Source organism: Lissotriton helveticus, chromosome 8 (genome assembly GCF_964261635.1).
Source record: "Lissotriton helveticus chromosome 8, aLisHel1.1, whole genome shotgun sequence".
In the NCBI taxonomy this organism is placed as follows: Eukaryota; Metazoa; Chordata; class Amphibia; order Caudata; family Salamandridae; genus Lissotriton; species Lissotriton helveticus.
This window is the reverse complement of record NC_136069.1, coordinates 1541732706-1541747884: the sequence shown is the minus strand read 5'-3', so window position 1 is coordinate 1541747884 and position 15179 is coordinate 1541732706. Positions and strand designations below refer to the sequence as shown.

Below are 15179 nucleotides of genomic sequence, written 5' to 3'. Positions count from 1 at the left end.
TATATGCACTGCCAATTTTTAGCTGAGATTCTGAAGGAACGCAGTGACAAAATGGACTTAAAGGTTTGTCAGAAGTGGGATTCGAACCCACGCCTCCAGGAGAGACTGTGGCCTTAACGCAGCGCCTTAGACCACTCGGCCATCCTGACCACATGTTGCTTGTCTATCTACATAGTGAGAAAGATAGTGTGAAAAAAAACAACACACATCTTAGGCCATAAGTGGCTATAGCAAGAAAAAAACTCACTGCACTTTTCCAAAAAGACAACCATATAAGCCCATGTGAGGGAAATGATCTGATTTTCTCCCTCAAGAAAAAAGAAGATTAAACACAGGTTTGTCAGAAGTGGGATTTGAACCAACGCCTCCAGAAGAGACTGCGACCTGAACGCAGCGCCTTAGACCACTCGGCCATCCTGACTTGCATTTGCAGCACCTTCCACAAGCCAGACAGCCATGCAAGTTTGGTACCGAAAAGGCATGCCCTCAATTTATTTATCCCATTATAAGCATTTCCAACAGATCTTTGAACAATCCATACAGAGCAGTACCTATGAAGAACTCTTTAGACCTTTAAAGCGTACAAAGAGAAAGTGCTATTCACCAGCCACTTGAACGGCCCAAAGCTGCTTTGAAATTGAGTCAACAGCCACATCTTGGCTGACTAAAGCAAATTCAACAAGGGAGCTCAATGTCACAACATAGGGTGGAATACGCAAATCTAAGCAGCCCCTGATCACAGCCCTGAGGACATTGCTGTAAGTGTGCTGGCGTACAGCTGTCTACCAGGTGCTTGGCATTCTTCCAAATTTGCATGGCCTGTCTGGCCAGGGAATACAAGAGCATGACTCTTCTAGATGAGCTCTTACATGGGTCCTAAGCTCATTTGGTAAGGATTGCACTTTATCAGCAAGACTTTGTACAACAGAAATATATGAGAAACCCAAGCTCTCTTGACTAGACGAGGACGGAATAACGTCCCAGGTGAAGACGAACAGATGCAACTTCCATCAGATGGTATCCTGATGAAGAAGATTATATCTCCAAAAGTCACGTCAGAAGTGGGATTCGAACCCACGCCTCCAGAGGAGACTGCGGCCTAAACACAGCGCCTTAGACCACTCGGCCATCCTGACAGTGAAGAGTCCTAAGAAATGTATAAAAGTCACTCAGAAATTTCTGCGTCCATGCAAGCTTGAAATAATTTCAACCTTCAAACACAAGGTGCAACTTTTTGCACAGGACAATAAACACAGAAGATCACATATGAAAGCATTTCATTTCACAGGTGTACTGTTTTTATGCTTTTAGAATAACTTATACCTCTCACCAGCTATTTAGGGTTCTGTATCCTACTCACAAAATTACCTTGCCTGCGACCTCTCTCTTTATACACAAACAACTACTGCTCAGGAAGTAGGAAGGCAGAAGGTGGGGCAGTTTATGCAAATTTATGCTGTCAATGTGCCTTGCAGATTCATGCAGAATTTCTAGTTCCTTGCTGGAAACAAGAGAGCAGGCCTTGTTTCAGATCAACTGTCCCTAGCAAGGAACGTCTGAGCACATCCATTCTTTTGCTCTCTAGCCCCTGGCTTGGGACTCACCCTCACTGGCTGAGGAGTGAAGTTCTGCATACCAACGTTGAATAGAAGGTATGTTTGTGATTGGTTTGAGATGGGTGGGAGGTCAAGAGCAGGGAAAAGCAAGTCACCTTCTCTTCTAGTCTCCTCTTCTATGCCTACCTGCCGTTCACTCACTCTGTCTTTGTTTCATTCTCTCCTTCCTCAACACCCCATCTCACTCACTGGCTCAATCATTTGTGCTCTTTCCCCTTGCTCTTCATTTCATAGTGGAAACATCTCTTGAATGGATCATTAGAAAATGAGGTTACATAAAATTAAAAATCTACTTATTGGAAACCAAAAATATCACAAGACTGAATGTAAGCCATTTCTTCAATAAAAGGGATTTTTTAGGCACCCCCCAAAAAACACATAAAACACCACTAGTGCTAGAAGAATATTATACGAGCTTGAAGACAGAATTGGGCAAATTCATTTGCAGTTGAAACTGAAGTTTGGTACTTATTCAGATATTATATGCACTGCCAATTTTTAGCTGAGATTCTGAAGGAACGCAGTGACAAAATGGACTTAAAGGTTTGTCAGAAGTGGGATTCGAACCCACGCCTCCAGGAGAGACTGTGGCCTTAACGCAGCGCCTTAGACCACTCGGCCATCCTGACCACATGTTGCTTGTCTATCTACATAGTGAGAAAGATAGTGTGAAAAAAAACAACACACATCTTAGGCCATAAGTGGCTATAGCAAGAAAAAAACTCACTGCACTTTTCCAAAAAGACAACCATATAAGCCCATGTGAGGGAAATGATCTGATTTTCTCCCTCAAGAAAAAAGAAGATTAAACACAGGTTTGTCAGAAGTGGGATTTGAACCAACGCCTCCAGAAGAGACTGCGACCTGAACGCAGCGCCTTAGACCACTCGGCCATCCTGACTTGCATTTGCAGCACCTTCCACAAGCCAGACACCCATGCAAGTTTGGTACCGAAAAGGCATGCCCTCAATTTATTTATCCCATTATAAGCATTTCCAACAGATCTTTGAACAATCCATACAGAGCAGTACCTATGAAGAACTCTTTAGACCTTTAAAGCGTATAAAGAGAAAGTGCTATTCACCAGCCACTTGAACGGCCCAAAGCTGCTTTGAAATTGAGTCAACAGCCACATCTTGGCTGACTAAAGCAAATTCAACAAGGGAGCTCAATGTCACAACATAGGGTGGAATACGCAAATCTAAGCAGCCCCTGATCACAGCCCTGAGGACATTGCTGTAAGTGTGCTGGCGTACAGCTGTCTACCAGGTGCTTGGCATTCTTCCAAATTTGCATGGCCTGTCTGGCCAGGGAATACAAGAGCATGACTCTTCTAGATGAGCTCTTACATGGGTCCTAAGCTCATTTGGTAAGGATTGCACTTTATCAGCAAGACTTTGTACAACAGAAATATATGAGAAACCCAAGCTCTCTTGACTAGACGAGGACGGAATAACGTCCCAGGTGAAGACGAACAGATGCAACTTCCATCAGATGGTATCCTGATGAAGAAGATTATATCTCCAAAAGTCATGTCAGAAGTGGGATTCGAACCCACGCCTCCAGAGGAGACTGCGGCCTAAACACAGCGCCTTAGACCACTCGGCCATCCTGACAGTGAAGAGTCCTAAGAAATGTATAAAAGTCACTCAGAAATTTCTGCGTCCATGCAAGCTTGAAATAATTTCAACCTTCAAACACAAGGTGCAACTTTTTGCACAGGACAATAAACACAGAAGATCACATATGAAAGCATTTCATTTCACAGGTGTACTGTTTTTATGCTTTTAGAATAACTTATACCTCTCACCAGCTATTTAGGGTTCTGTATCCTACTCACAAAATTACCTTGCCTGCGACCTCTCTCTTTATACACAAACAACTACTGCTCAGGAAGTAGGAAGGCAGAAGGTGGGGCAGTTTATGCAAATTTATGCTGTCAATGTGCCTTGCAGATTCATGCAGAATTTCTAGTTCCTTGCTGGAAACAAGAGAGCAGGCCTTGTTTCAGATCAACTGTCCCTAGCAAGGAACGTCTGAGCACATCCATTCTTTTGCTCTCTAGCCCCTGGCTTGGGACTCACCCTCACTGGCTGAGGAGTGAAGTTCTGCATACCAACGTTGAATAGAAGGTATGTTTGTGATTGGTTTGAGATGGGTGGGAGGTCAAGAGCAGGGAAAAGCAAGTCACCTTCTCTTCTAGTCTCCTCTTCTATGCCTACCTGCCGTTCACTCACTCTGTCTTTGTTTCATTCTCTCCTTCCTCAACACCCCATCTCACTCACTGGCTCAATCATTTGTGCTCTTTCCCCTTGCTCTTCATTTCAAAGTGGAAACATCTCTTGAATGGATCATTAGAAAATGAGGTTACATAAAATTAAAAATCTACTTATTGGAAACCAAAAATATCACAAGACTGAATGTAAGCCATTTCTTCAATAAAAGGGATTTTTTAGGCACCCCCCAAAAAACACATAAAACACCACTAGTGCTAGAAGAATATTATACGAGCTTGAAGACAGAATTGGGCAAATTCATTTGCAGTTGAAACTGAAGTTTGGTACTTATTCAGATATTATATGCACTGCCAATTTTTAGCTGAGATTCTGAAGGAACGCAGTGACAAAATGGACTTAAAGGTTTGTCAGAAGTGGGATTCGAACCCACGCCTCCAGGAGAGACTGTGGCCTTAACGCAGCGCCTTAGACCACTCGGCCATCCTGACCACATGTTGCTTGTCTATCTACATAGTGAGAAAGATAGTGTGAAAAAAAACAACACACATCTTAGGCCATAAGTGGCTATAGCAAGAAAAAAACTCACTGCACTTTTCCAAAAAGACAACCATATAAGCCCATGTGAGGGAAATGATCTGATTTTCTCCCTCAAGAAAAAAGAAGATTAAACACAGGTTTGTCAGAAGTGGGATTTGAACCAACGCCTCCAGAAGAGACTGCGACCTGAACGCAGCGCCTTAGACCACTCGGCCATCCTGACTTGCATTTGCAGCACCTTCCACAAGCCAGACACCCATGCAAGTTTGGTACCGAAAAGGCATGCCCTCAATTTATTTATCCCATTATAAGCATTTCCAACAGATCTTTGAACAATCCATACAGAGCAGTACCTATGAAGAACTCTTTAGACCTTTAAAGCGTATAAAGAGAAAGTGCTATTCACCAGCCACTTGAACGGCCCAAAGCTGCTTTGAAATTGAGTCAACAGCCACATCTTGGCTGACTAAAGCAAATTCAACAAGGGAGCTCAATGTCACAACATAGGGTGGAATACGCAAATCTAAGCAGCCCCTGATCACAGCCCTGAGGACATTGCTGTAAGTGTGCTGGCGTACAGCTGTCTACCAGGTGCTTGGCATTCTTCCAAATTTGCATGGCCTGTCTGGCCAGGGAATACAAGAGCATGACTCTTCTAGATGAGCTCTTACATGGGTCCTAAGCTCATTTGGTAAGGATTGCACTTTATCAGCAAGACTTTGTACAACAGAAATATATGAGAAACCCAAGCTCTCTTGACTAGACGAGGACGGAATAACGTCCCAGGTGAAGACGAACAGATGCAACTTCCATCAGATGGTATCCTGATGAAGAAGATTATATCTCCAAAAGTCATGTCAGAAGTGGGATTCGAACCCACGCCTCCAGAGGAGACTGGGGCCTAAACACAGCGCATTAGACCACTCGGCCATCCTGACAGTGAAGAGTCCTAAGAAATGTATAAAAGTCACTCAGAAATTTCTGCGTCCATGCAAGCTTGAAATAATTTCAACCTTCAAACACAAGGTGCAACTTTTTGCACAGGACAATAAACACAGAAGATCACATATGAAAGCATTTCATTTCACAGGTGTACTGTTTTTATGCTTTTAGAATAACTTATACCTCTCACCAGCTATTTAGGGTTCTGTATCCTACTCACAAAATTACCTTGCCTGCGACCTCTCTCTTTATACACAAACAACTACTGCTCAGGAAGTAGGAAGGCAGAAGGTGGGGCAGTTTATGCAAATTTATGCTGTCAATGTGCCTTGCAGATTCATGCAGAATTTCTAGTTCCTTGCTGGAAACAAGAGAGCAGGCCTTGTTTCAGATCAACTGTCCCTAGCAAGGAACGTCTGAGCACATCCATTCTTTTGCTCTCTAGCCCCTGGCTTGGGACTCACCCTCACTGGCTGAGGAGTGAAGTTCTGCATACCAACGTTGAATAGAAGGTATGTTTGTGATTGGTTTGAGATGGGTGGGAGGTTAAGAGCAGGGAAAAGCAAGTCACCTTCTCTTCTAGTCTCCTCTTCTATGCCTACCTGCCGTTCACTCACTCTGTCTTTGTTTCATTCTCTCCTTCCTCAACACCCCATCTCACTCACTGGCTCTATCATTTGTGCTCTTTCCCCTTGCTCTTCATTTCATAGTGGAAACATCTCTTGAATGGATCATTAGAAAATGAGGTTACATAAAATTAAAAATCTACTTATTGGAAACCAAAAATATCACAAGACTGAATGTAAGCCATTTCTTCAATAAAAGGGATTTTTTAGGCACCCCCCAAAAAACACATAAAACACCACTAGTGCTAGAAGAATATTATACGAGCTTGAAGACAGAATTGGGCAAATTCATTTGCAGTTGAAACTGAAGTTTGGTACTTATTCAGATATTATATGCACTGCCAATTTTTAGCTGAGATTCTGAAGGAACGCAGAGACAAAATGGACTTAAAGTTTTGTCAGAAGTGGGATTCGAACCCACGCCTCCAGGAGAGACAGCGGCCTTAATGCAGTGCCTTAGACCACTCGGCCATCCTGACCACAAGCTGCTTGTTCATCTACATAGTGAGAAAGATAGTGTGAACAAAAAAAACACACATCTTAGGCCATGAGTGGCTATAGCAAGAAAAAAACTCACTGCACTTTTCCAAAAAGACAACCATATAAGCCCATGTGAGGGAAATGATCTGATTTTCTCCCTCAAGAAAAAAAAAGATTAACCACAGGTTTGTCAGAAGTGGGATTTGAACCCACGCCTCCAGAAGAGACTGCGACCTGAACGCAGCGCCTTAGACCACTCGGCCATCCTGACTTGCATTTTCAGCACCTTCCACAAGCCAGACAGCCATGCAAGTTTGGTACCGAAAAGGCATGCCCTCAATTTATTTATCCCATTATAAGCATTTCCAACAGATCTTTGAACAATCCATACAGAGCAGTACCTATGAAGAACTCTTTAGACCTTTAAAGCGTACAAAGAGAAAGTGCTATTCACCAGCCACTTGAACGGCCCAAAGCTGCTTTGAAATTGAGTCAACAGCCACATCTTGGCTGACTAAAGCAAATTCAACAAGGGAGCTCAATGTCACAAAATAGGGTGGAATACACAAATCTAAGCAGCCCCTGATCACAGCCCTGAGGACATTGCTGTAAGTGTGCTGGAGTACAGCTGTCTACCAGGTGCTTGGCATTCTTCCAAATTTGCATGGCCTGTCTGGCCAGGGAATACAAGAGCGTGACTCTTCTAGATGAGCTCTTACATGGGTCCTAAGCTCATTTGGTAAGGATTGCACTTTATCAGCAAGACTTTGTACAACAGAAATATATGAGAAACCCAAGCTCTCTTGACTAGACGAGGACGGAATAACGTCCCAGGTGAAGACGAACAGATGCAACTTCCATCAGATGTTATCCTGATGAAGAAGATTATATCTCCAAAAGTCATGTCAGAAGTGGGATTCGAACCCACGCCTCCAGAGGAGACTGCGGCCTAAACACAGCGCCTTAGACCACTCGGCCATCCTGACAGTAGAGAGTCCTAAGAAATGTATAAAAGTCACTCAGAAATTTCTGCGTCCATGCAAGTTTGAAATAATTTCAACCTTCAAACACAAGGTGCAACTTTTTGCACAGGACAATAAACACAGAAGATCACATATGAAAGCATTTCATTTCACAGGTGTACTGTTTTTATGCTTTTAGAATAACTTATACCTCTCACCAGCTATTTAGGGTTCTGTATCCTACTCACAAAATTACCTTGCCTGCGACCTCTCTCTTTATACACAAACAACTACTGCTCAGGAAGTAGGAAGGCAGAAGGTGGGGCAGTTTATGCAAATTTATGCTGTCAATGTGCCTTGCAGATTCATGCAGAATTTCTAGATCCTTGCTGGAAACAAGAGAGCAGGCCTTGTTTCAGATCAACTGTCCCTAGCAAGGAACGTCTGAGCACATCCATTCTTTTGCTCTCTAGCCCCTGGCTTGGGACTCACCCTCACTGGCTGAGGAGTGAAGTTCTGCATTCCAACGTTGAATAGAAGGTATGTTTGTGATTGGTTTGAGATGGGTGGGAGGTCAAGAGCAGGGAAAAGCAAGTCACCTTCACTTCTAGTCTCCTCTTCTATGCCTACCTGCCGTTCACTCACTCTGTCTTTGTTTCATTCTCTCCTTCCTCAACACCCCATCTCACTCACTGGCTCTATCATTTGTGCTCTTTCCCCTTGCTCTTCATTTCATAGTGGAAACATCTCTTGAATGGATCATTAGAAAATGAGGTTACATAAAATTAAAAATCTACTTATTGGAAACCAAAAATATCACAAGACTGAATGTAAGCCATTTCTTCAATAAAAGGGATATTTTAGGCACCCCCCAAAAAACACATAAAACACCACTAGTGCTAGAAGAATATTATACGAGCTTGAAGACAGAATTGGGCAAATTCATTTGCAGTTGAAACTGAAGTTTGGTACTTATTCAGATATTATATGCACTGCCAATTTTTAGCTGAGATTCTGAAGGAACGCAGAGACAAAATGGACTTAAAGTTTTGTCAGAAGTGGGATTCGAACCCACGCCTCCAGGAGAGACTGCGGCCTTAACGCAGCGCCTTAGACCACTCGGCCATCCTGACCACTTGTTGCTTGTTCATCTACATAGTGAGAAAGATAGTGTGAACAAAAAAAACACACATCTTAGGCCATGAGTGGCTATAGCAAGAAAAAAAACTCCCTGCACTTTTCCAAAAAGACAACCATATAAGCCCATGTGAGGGAAATGATCTGATTTTCTCCCTCTAGAAAAAAGAAGATTAAACACAGGTTTGTCAGAAGTGGTATTTGAACCCACGCCTCCAGAAGAGACTGCGACCTGAACGCAGCGCCTTAGACCACTCGGCCATCCTGACTTGCAATTGCAGCACCTTCCACAAGCCAGACAGCCATGCAAGTTTGGTACCGAAAAGGCATGCCCTCAATTTATTTATCCCATTATAAGCATTTCCAACAGATCTTTGAACAATCCATACAGAGCAGTACCTATGAAGAACTCTTTAGACCTTTAATGAGTACAAAGAGAAAGTGCTATTCACCAGCCACTTGAACGGCCCAAAGCTGCTTTGAAATTGAGTCAACAGCCACATCTTGGCTGACTAAAGCAAATTCAACAAGGGAGCTCAATGTCACAACATAGGGTGGAATACACAAATCTAAGCAGCCCCTGATCACAGCCCTGAGGACATTGCTGTAAGTGTGCTGGAGTACAGCTGTCTACCAGGTGCTTGGCATTCTTCCAAATTTGCATGGCCTGTCTGGCCAGGGAATACAAGAGCATGACTCTTCTAGATGAGCTCTTACATGGGTCCTAAGCTCATTTGGTAAGGATTGCACTTTATCAGCAAGACTTTGTACAACAGAAATATATGAGAAACCCAAGCTCTCTTGACTAGACGAGGACGGAATAACGTCCCAGGTGAAGACGAACAGATGCAACTTCCATCAGATGTTATCCTGATGAAGAAGATTATATCTCCAAAAGTCATGTCAGAAGTGGGATTCGAACCCACACCTCCAGAGGAGACTGCGGCCTAAACACAGCGCCTTAGACCACTCGGCCATCCTGACAGTGGAGAGTCCTAAGAAATGTATAAAAGTCACTCAGAAATTTCTGCGTCCATGCAAGCTTGAAATAATTTCAACCTTCAAACACAAGGTGCAACTTTTTGCACAGGACAATAAACACAGAAGATCACATATGAAAGCATTTCATTTCACAGGTGTACTGTTTTTATGCTTTTAGAATAACTTATACCTCTCACCAGCTATTTAGGGTTCTGTATCCTACTCACAAAATTACCTTGCCTGCGACCTCTCTCTTTATACACAAACAACTACTGCTCAGGAAGTAGGAAGGCAGAAGGTGGGGCAGTTTATGCAAATTTATGCTGTCAATGTGCCTTGCAGATTCATGCAGAATTTCTAGTTCCTTGCTGGAAACAAGAGAGCAGGCCTTGTTTCAGATCAACTGTCCCTAGCAAGGAACGTCTGAGCACATCCATTCTTTTGCTCTCTAGCCCCTGGCTTGGGACTCACCCTCACTGGCTGAGGAGTGAAGTTCTGCATACCAACGTTGAATAGAAGGTATGTGTGTGATTGGTTTGAGATGGGTGGGAGGTCAAGAGCAGGGAAAAGCAAGTTACCTTCCCTTCTAGTCTCCTCTTCTATGCCTACCTGCCGTTCACTCACTCTGTCTTTGTTTCATTCTCTCCTTCCTCAACACCCCATCTCACTCACTGGCTCTATCATTTGTGCTCTTTCCCCTTGCTCTTCATTTCATAGTGGAAACATCTCTTGAATGGATCATTAGAAAATGAGGTTACATAAAATTAAAAATGTACTTATTGGAAACCAAAAATATCACAAGACTGAATGTAAGCCATTTCTTCAATAAAAGGGATTTTTTAGGCACCCCCCAAAAAACACATAAAACACCACTAGTGCTAGAAGAATATTATACGAGCTTGAAGACATAATTGGGCAAATTCATTTGCAGTTGAAACTGAAGTTTGGTACTTATTCAGATATTATATGCACTGCCAATTTTTAGCTGAGATTCTGAAGGAACGCAGAGACAAAATGGACGCAAAGTTTTGTCAGAAGTGGGATTCAAACCCACGCCTCCAGGAGAGACTGCGGCTTTAATGCAGTGCCTTAGACCACTCGGCCATACTGACCACAAGTTGCTTGTTCATCTACATAGTGAGAAAGATAGTGTGAACAAAAAAAACACACATCTTAGGCCATGAGTGGCTATAGCAAGAAAAAAACTCACTGCACTTTTCCAAAAAGACAACCATATAAGCCCATGTGAGGGAAATGATCTGATTTTCTCCCTCAAGAAAAAAGAAGATTAAACACATGTTTGTCAGAAGTGGGATTTGAACCCACGCCTCCAGGAGAGACTGCGACCTGAACGCAGCGCCTTAGACCACTCGGCCATCCTGACTTGCATTTTCAGCACCTTCCACAAGCCAGACAGCCATGCAAGTTTGGTACCGAAAAGGCATGCCCTCAATTTATTTATCCCATTATAAGCATTTCCAACAGATCTTTGAACAATCCATACAGAGCAGTACCTATGAAGAACTCTTTAGACCTTTAATGAGTACAAAGAGAAAGTGCTATTCACCAGCCACTTGAACGGCCCAAAGCTGCTTTGAAATTGAGTCAACCGCCACATCTTGGCTGACTAAAGCAAATTCAACAAGGGAGCTCAATGTCACAACATAGGGTGGAATACACACATCTAAGCAGCCCCTGATCACAGCCCTGAGGACATTGCTGTAAGTGTGCTGGAGTACAGCTGTCTACCAGGTGCTTGGCATTCTTCCAAATTTGCATGGCCTGTCTGGCCAGGGAATACAAGAGCATGACTCTTCTAGATGAGCTCTTACATGGGTCCTAAGCTCATTTGGTAAGGATTGCACTTTATCAGCAAGACTTTGTAAAACAGAAATATATGAGAAACCCAAGCTCTCTTGACTAGACGAGGACGGAATAACGTCCCAGGTGAAGACGAAGAGATGCAACTTCCATCAGATGTTATCCTGATGAAGAAGATTATATCTCCAAAAGTCATTTCAGAAGTGGGATTCGAACCCACGCCTCCAGAGGAGACTGCAGCCTAAACACAGCGCCTTAGACCACTCGGCCATCCTGACAGTGAAGAGTCCTAAGAAATGTATAAAAGTCACTCAGAAATTTCTGCGTCCATGCAAGCTTGAAATAATTTCAACCTTCAAACACAAGGTGCAACTTTTTGCACAGGACAATAAACACAGAAGATCACATATGAAAGCATTTCATTTCACAGGTGTACTGTTTTTATGCTTTTAGAATAACTTATACCTCTCACCAGCTATTTAGGGTTCTGTATCCTACTCACAAAATTATCTTGCCTGCGACCTCTCTCTTTATACACAAACAACTATTGCTCAGGAAGTAGGAAGGCAGAAGGTGGGGCAGTTTATGCAAATTTATGCTGTCAATGTGCCTTGCAGATTCATGCAGAATTTCTAGATCCTTGCTGGAAACAAGAGAGCAGGCCTTGTTTCAGATCAACTGTCCCTAGCAAGGAACGTCTGAGCACATCCATTCTTTTGCTCTCTAGCCCCTGGCTTGGGACTCACCCTCACTGGCTGAGGAGTGAAGTTCTGCATACCAACGTTGCATAGAAGGTATGTTTGTGATTGGTTTGAGATGGGTGGGAGGTCAAGAGCAGGGAAAAGCAAGTCACCTTCACTTCTAGTCTCCTCTTCTGTGCCTACCTGCCGTTCACTCACTCTGTCTTTGTTTCATTCTCTCCTTCCTCAACACCCCATCTCACTCACTGGCTCTATCATTTGTGCTCTTTCCCCTTGCTCTTCATTTCATAGTGGAAACATCTCTTGAATGGATCATTAGAAAATGAGGTTACATAAAATTAAAAATCTACTTATTGGAAACCAAAAATATCACAAGACTGAATGTAAGCCATTTCTTCAATAAAAGGGATTTTTTAGGCACCCCCCAAAAAACACATAAAACACCACTAGTGCTAGAAGAATATTATACGAGCTTGAAGACAGAATTGGGCAAATTCATTTGCAGTTGAAACTGAAGTTTGGTACTTATTCAGATATTATATGCACTGCCAATTTTTAGCTGAGATTCTGAAGGAACGCAGTGACAAAATGGACTTAAAGTTTTGTCAGAAGTGGGATTCGAACCCACGCCTCCAGGAGAGACTGCTGCCTTAACGCAGCGCCTTAGACCACTCGGCCATTCTGACCACATATTGCTTGTCCATCTACATAGTGAGAAAGATAGTGTGAACAAAAAAAACACACATCTTAGGCCATAAGTGGCTATAGCAAGAAAAAAACTCACTGCACTTTTCCAAAAAGACAACCATATAAGCCCATGTGAGGGAAATGATCTGATTTTCTCCCTCAAGAAAAAAGAAGATTAAACACAGGTTTGTCAGAAGTGGTATTTGAACCCACGCCTCCAGAAGAGACTGCGACCTGAACGCAGCGCCTTAGACCACTCGGCCATCCTGACTTGCATTTGCAGCACCTTCCACAAGCCAGACAGCCATGCAAGTTTGGTACCGAAAAGGCATGCCCTCAATTTATTTATCCCATTATAAGCATTTCCAACAGATCTTTGAACAATCCATACAGAGCAGTACCTATGAAGAACTCTTTAGACCTTTAAAGCGTACAAAGAGAAAGTGCTATTCACCAGCCACTTGAACGGCCCAAAGCTGCTTTGAAATTGAGTCAACAGCCACATCTTGGCTGACTAAAGCAAATTCAACAAGGGAGCTCAATGTCACAACATAGGGTGGAATACGCAAATCTAAGCAGCCCCTGATCACAGCCCTGAGGACATTGCTGTAAGTGTGCTGGCGTACAGATGTCTACCAGGTGCTTGGCATTCTTCCAAATTTGCATGGCCTGTCTGGCCAGGGAATACAAGAGCATGACTCTTCTAGATGAGCTCTTACATGGGTCCTAAGCTCATTTGGTAAGGATTGCACTTTATCAGCAAGACTTTGTACAACAGAAATATATGAGAAACCCAAGCTCTCTTGACTAGACGAGGACGGAATAACGTCCCAGGTGAAGACGAACAGATGCAACTTCCATCAGATGGTATCCTGATGAAGAAGATTATATCTCCAAAAGTCATGTCAGAAGTGGGATTCGAACCCACGCCTCCAGAGGAGACTGCGGCCTAAACACAGCGCCTTAGACCACTCGGCCATCCTGACAGTGAAGAGTCCTAAGAAATGTATAAAAGTCACTCAGAAATTTCTGCGTCCATGCAAGCTTGAAATAATTTCAACCTTCAAACACAAGGTGCAACTTTTTGCACAGGACAATAAACACAGAAGATCACATATGAAAGCATTTCATTTCACAGGTGTACTGTTTTTATGCTTTTAGAATAACTTATACCTCTCACCAGCTATTTAGGGTTCTGTATCCTACTCACAAAATTACCTTGCCTGCGACCTCTCTCTTTATACACAAACAACTACTGCTCAGGAAGTAGGAAGGCAGAAGGTGGGGCAGTTTATGCAAATTTATGCTGTCAATGTGCCTTGCAGATTCATGCAGAATTTCTAGTTCCTTGCTGGAAACAAGAGAGCAGGCCTTGTTTCAGATCAACTGTCCCTAGCAAGGAACGTCTGAGCACATCCATTCTTTTGCTCTCTAGCCCCTGGCTTGGGACTCACCCTCACTGGCTGAGGAGTGAAGTTCTGCATACCAACGTTGCATAGAAGGTATGTTTGTGATTGGTTTGAGATGGGTGGGAGGTCAAGAGCAGGGAAAAGCAAGTCACCTTCACTTCTAGTCTCCTCTTCTATGCCTACCTGCCGTTCACTCACTCTGTCTTTGTTTCATTCTCTCCTTGCTCAACACCCCATCTCACTCACTGGCTCTATCATTTGTGCTCTTTCCCCTTGCTCTTCATTTCATAGTGGGAACATCTCTTGAATGGATCATTAGAAAATGAGGTTACATAAAATTAAAAATCTACTTATTGGAAACCAAAAATATCACAAGACTGAATGTAAGCCATTTCTTCAATAAAAGGGATTTTTTAGGCACCCCCCAAAAAACACATAAAACACCACTAGTGCTAGAAGAATATTATACGAGCTTGAAGACAGAATTGGGCAAATTCATTTGCAGTTGAAACTGAAGTTTGGTACTTATTCAGATATTATATGCACTGCCAATTTTTAGCTGAGATTCTGAAGGAACGCAGTGACAAAATGGACTTAAAGGTTTGTCAGAAGTGGGATTCGAACCCACGCCTCCAGGAGAGACTGTGGCCTTAACGCAGCGCCTTAGACCACTCGGCCATCCTGACCACATGTTGCTTGTCTATCTACATAGTGAGAAAGATAGTGTGAAAAAAAACAACACACATCTTAGGCCATAAGTGGCTATAGCAAGAAAAAAACTCACTGCACTTTTCCAAAAAGACAACCATATAAGCCCATGTGAGGGAAATGATCTGATTTTCTCCCTCAAGAAAAAAGAAGATTAAACACAGGTTTGTCAGAAGTGGGATTTGAACCAACGCCTCCAGAAGAGACTGCGACCTGAACGCAGCGCCTTAGACCACTCGGCCATCCTGACTTGCATTTGCAGCACCTTCCACAAGCCAGACAGCCATGCAAGTTTGGTACCGAAAAGGCATGCCCTCAATTTATTTATCCCATTA

The 15179-nt window shown here is 43.1% G+C and overlaps 22 non-coding genes across 22 annotated transcripts; all 22 read right to left on the bottom strand.

Moving 5' to 3' along the window:
• Positions 1-66: 66 nt before the first annotated feature.
• On the bottom strand, positions 67-149 carry TRNAL-AAG (transfer RNA leucine (anticodon AAG)). The gene has a single exon. It is a non-coding gene; the product is annotated as a tRNA-Leu (tRNA).
• A 189-nt stretch (positions 150-338) lies between these two features.
• On the bottom strand, positions 339-421 carry TRNAL-CAG (transfer RNA leucine (anticodon CAG)). The gene has a single exon. It is a non-coding gene; the product is annotated as a tRNA-Leu (tRNA).
• Positions 422-1053: 632 nt separating this feature from the next.
• Positions 1054-1136, bottom strand: TRNAL-UAG (transfer RNA leucine (anticodon UAG)). The gene has a single exon. It is a non-coding gene; the product is annotated as a tRNA-Leu (tRNA).
• Positions 1137-2162: 1026 nt separating this feature from the next.
• On the bottom strand, positions 2163-2245 carry TRNAL-AAG (transfer RNA leucine (anticodon AAG)). The gene has a single exon. It is a non-coding gene; the product is annotated as a tRNA-Leu (tRNA).
• Positions 2246-2434: 189 nt separating this feature from the next.
• On the bottom strand, positions 2435-2517 carry TRNAL-CAG (transfer RNA leucine (anticodon CAG)). Its single transcript has one exon. It is a non-coding gene; the product is annotated as a tRNA-Leu (tRNA).
• Positions 2518-3149: 632 nt separating this feature from the next.
• Positions 3150-3232, bottom strand: TRNAL-UAG (transfer RNA leucine (anticodon UAG)). The gene has a single exon. It is a non-coding gene; the product is annotated as a tRNA-Leu (tRNA).
• A 1026-nt stretch (positions 3233-4258) lies between these two features.
• Positions 4259-4341, bottom strand: TRNAL-AAG (transfer RNA leucine (anticodon AAG)). The gene has a single exon. It is a non-coding gene; the product is annotated as a tRNA-Leu (tRNA).
• A 189-nt stretch (positions 4342-4530) lies between these two features.
• TRNAL-CAG (transfer RNA leucine (anticodon CAG)) lies at positions 4531-4613 on the bottom strand. The gene has a single exon. It is a non-coding gene; the product is annotated as a tRNA-Leu (tRNA).
• A 632-nt stretch (positions 4614-5245) lies between these two features.
• Positions 5246-5328, bottom strand: TRNAL-UAG (transfer RNA leucine (anticodon UAG)). Its single transcript has one exon. It is a non-coding gene; the product is annotated as a tRNA-Leu (tRNA).
• Positions 5329-6626: 1298 nt separating this feature from the next.
• Positions 6627-6709, bottom strand: TRNAL-CAG (transfer RNA leucine (anticodon CAG)). The gene has a single exon. It is a non-coding gene; the product is annotated as a tRNA-Leu (tRNA).
• Positions 6710-7341: 632 nt separating this feature from the next.
• Positions 7342-7424, bottom strand: TRNAL-UAG (transfer RNA leucine (anticodon UAG)). The gene has a single exon. It is a non-coding gene; the product is annotated as a tRNA-Leu (tRNA).
• Positions 7425-8450: 1026 nt separating this feature from the next.
• TRNAL-AAG (transfer RNA leucine (anticodon AAG)) lies at positions 8451-8533 on the bottom strand. The gene has a single exon. It is a non-coding gene; the product is annotated as a tRNA-Leu (tRNA).
• Positions 8534-8723: 190 nt separating this feature from the next.
• On the bottom strand, positions 8724-8806 carry TRNAL-CAG (transfer RNA leucine (anticodon CAG)). The gene has a single exon. It is a non-coding gene; the product is annotated as a tRNA-Leu (tRNA).
• A 632-nt stretch (positions 8807-9438) lies between these two features.
• On the bottom strand, positions 9439-9521 carry TRNAL-UAG (transfer RNA leucine (anticodon UAG)). The gene has a single exon. It is a non-coding gene; the product is annotated as a tRNA-Leu (tRNA).
• A 1026-nt stretch (positions 9522-10547) lies between these two features.
• On the bottom strand, positions 10548-10630 carry TRNAF-AAA (transfer RNA phenylalanine (anticodon AAA)). The gene has a single exon. It is a non-coding gene; the product is annotated as a tRNA-Phe (tRNA).
• A 189-nt stretch (positions 10631-10819) lies between these two features.
• Positions 10820-10902, bottom strand: TRNAL-CAG (transfer RNA leucine (anticodon CAG)). Its single transcript has one exon. It is a non-coding gene; the product is annotated as a tRNA-Leu (tRNA).
• A 632-nt stretch (positions 10903-11534) lies between these two features.
• On the bottom strand, positions 11535-11617 carry TRNAL-UAG (transfer RNA leucine (anticodon UAG)). Its single transcript has one exon. It is a non-coding gene; the product is annotated as a tRNA-Leu (tRNA).
• A 1026-nt stretch (positions 11618-12643) lies between these two features.
• Positions 12644-12726, bottom strand: TRNAL-AAG (transfer RNA leucine (anticodon AAG)). Its single transcript has one exon. It is a non-coding gene; the product is annotated as a tRNA-Leu (tRNA).
• A 189-nt stretch (positions 12727-12915) lies between these two features.
• Positions 12916-12998, bottom strand: TRNAL-CAG (transfer RNA leucine (anticodon CAG)). The gene has a single exon. It is a non-coding gene; the product is annotated as a tRNA-Leu (tRNA).
• Positions 12999-13630: 632 nt separating this feature from the next.
• TRNAL-UAG (transfer RNA leucine (anticodon UAG)) lies at positions 13631-13713 on the bottom strand. The gene has a single exon. It is a non-coding gene; the product is annotated as a tRNA-Leu (tRNA).
• Positions 13714-14739: 1026 nt separating this feature from the next.
• On the bottom strand, positions 14740-14822 carry TRNAL-AAG (transfer RNA leucine (anticodon AAG)). Its single transcript has one exon. It is a non-coding gene; the product is annotated as a tRNA-Leu (tRNA).
• Positions 14823-15011: 189 nt separating this feature from the next.
• Positions 15012-15094, bottom strand: TRNAL-CAG (transfer RNA leucine (anticodon CAG)). Its single transcript has one exon. It is a non-coding gene; the product is annotated as a tRNA-Leu (tRNA).
• Between the last annotated feature and the right edge of the window lie 85 nt (positions 15095-15179).